Genomic DNA, 2500 nt, shown 5'->3' with positions numbered 1-2500 from the left:
GTAGACGTCCTTTTCCGTGAGGAGACATACTCAAGGAAAGTGCTCTAGAGGTCGAATTTTGACGCCGTTTTTTGCAACAACCTCTAGAAAAATAAGATCTTTCCATCCCCCAAATTTGGTGAATTTACACCGTGCCGATTTTTTTTTCCGATTTTTTTACCGCCCGGAAAGCCGGAAATTCAAAAAAAATGAAAAACGGAGCAAACGTGCGATTTTTGACCTGGATTTTTTTGTGCAGCCTTCACATAATATTACCAAGGTTCCCTCAAAATTTCACGAAAAATGCACGAGCCAATTCTGAGATATGAAAATTTGGCTCCTCCGTTGCAACGCTCCGAGCCATCGTTGCAACGGCGGGTGCCTCCGTGGGGGGCGGGGGAGCCCGGCGGCACACCACAACCACAACGTGCTTGCTAGTGTGCCTAGGGGATGGCAAGGCAATGTGCATCTGGCTGGCATTGCGCCCAGCAAGCCTTTGGGCAACTCGAGTTTCAGCATCACGACTCCCCTCCCCCCTATAATAGGCTGCCGAGCCATTACCAAAGTGCCACGGGTAGACGTCCTTTTCCGTGAGGAGACATACTAAAGGAAAGTGCTCTAGAGGTCGAATTTTGACGCCGTTTTTTGCAACAACCTCTAGAAAAATAAGAACTTTCCATCCTCCAAATTTGGTGAATTTACACCGTGCCGATTTTTTTTGACGATTTTTTTACCGCCCGGAATGCCGGAAATTCAAAAAAAATGAAAAAGGGAGAAAACCTGCGATTTTTGACCTGGATTTTTTTGTGCAGCCTTCACATAATATTACCAAGGTTCCCTCAAAATTTCACGAAAAATGCACGAGCCAATTCTGAGATATGAAAATTTGGCTCCTCCGTTGCAACGCTCCGAGCCATCGTTGCAACGGCGGGTGCCTCCGTGGGGGGCGGGGGAGCCCGGCGGCACACCACAACCACAACGTGCTTGCTAGTGTGCCTAGGGGATGGCAAGGCAACGTGCATCTTGCTGGCATTGCGCCCAGCAAGCCTTTGGGCAACTCGAGTTTCAGCATCACGACACCCCTCCCCCCTATAATAGGCTGCCGAGCCATTACCAAAGTGCCACGGGTAGACGTCCTTTTCCGTGAGGAGACATACTAAAGGAAAGTGCTCTAGAGGTCGAATTTTGACGCCGTTTTTTGCAACAACCTCTAGAAAAATAAGATCTTTCCATCCTCCAAATTTGGTGAATTTACACCGTGCCGATTTTTTTTGACGATTTTTTTACCGCCCGGAATGCCGGAAATTCAAAAAAAATGAAAAACGGAGCAAACGTGCGATTTTTGACCTGGATTTTTTTGTGCAGCCTTCACATAATATTACCAAGGTTCCCTCAAAATTTCACGAAAAATGCACGAGCCAATTCTGAGATATGAAAATTTGGCTCCTCCGTTGCAACGCTCCGAGCCATCGTTGCAACGGCGGGTGCCTCCGTGGGGGGCGGGGGAGCCCGGCGGCACACCACAACCACAACGTGCTTGCTAGTGTGCCTAGGGGATGGCAAGGCAACGTGCATCTTGCTGGCATTGCGCCCAGCAAGCCTTTGGGCAACTCGAGTTTCAGCATCACGACACCCCTCCCCCCTATAATAGGCTGCCGAGCCATTACCAAAGTGCCACGGGTAGACGTCCTTTTCCGTGAGGAGACATACTAAAGGAAAGTGCTCTAGAGGTCGAATTTTGACGCCGTTTTTTGCAACAACCTCTAGAAAAATAAGATCTTTCCATCCCCCAAATTTGGTGAATTTACACCGTGCCGATTTTTTTTGCCGATTTTTTTACCGCCCGGAAAGCCGGAAATTCAAAAAAAATGAAAAACGGAGCAAACGTGCGATTTTTGACCTGGATTTTTTTGTGCAGCCTTCACATAATATTACCAAGGTTCCCTCAAAATTTTAGAAAAAATGCACGAGCCAATTATGAGATATGAAAATTTGGCTCCTCCGTTGCAACGCTCCGAGCCATCGTTGCAACGGCGGGTGCCTCCGTTGCAACGAAACCAGCCAACGATGCACCTAACCCAGCATCCGTTGCAACGCACCCTGCCTCCGTTGCAACGCGCCCAGCCAACGTTGCACCGTCCCCAGCATCCGTTGCAACGCCCCCAGCCAACGTTGCAACGCGCCCTGCCTCCGTTGCAACGCTCCCAGCCAACGTTGCAACGCGCCCTGCCTCCGTTGCAACGTCACCAGCATCCGTTGCAACGCGCCCTGCCTCTGTTGCAACGCGCACGGCCAACGTTGCACCGACCCCAGCATCCGTTGCACTGCCCCCAGCCAACGTTGCAACGCCCCCAGCCAACGTTGCAACGCGCCCTGCCTCCGTTGCAACGTCACCAGCAACCGTGGCAACGCGACCTGCCTCCGTTGCGACGCCCCCAGCCAACGTTGCAACGCGCCCTGCCTCCGTTGCAACGTCACCAGCATCCGTTGCAACGCTCCCAGCCAACGTTGCAACGCGCCC

Source organism: Arachis ipaensis, chromosome B7 (genome assembly GCF_059453495.1).
Source record: "Arachis ipaensis isolate K30076 ecotype BB chromosome B7, ASM5945349v1, whole genome shotgun sequence".
In the NCBI taxonomy this organism is placed as follows: Eukaryota; Viridiplantae; Streptophyta; class Magnoliopsida; order Fabales; family Fabaceae; genus Arachis; species Arachis ipaensis.
Note: the sequence above shows the minus strand (reverse complement) of the source record.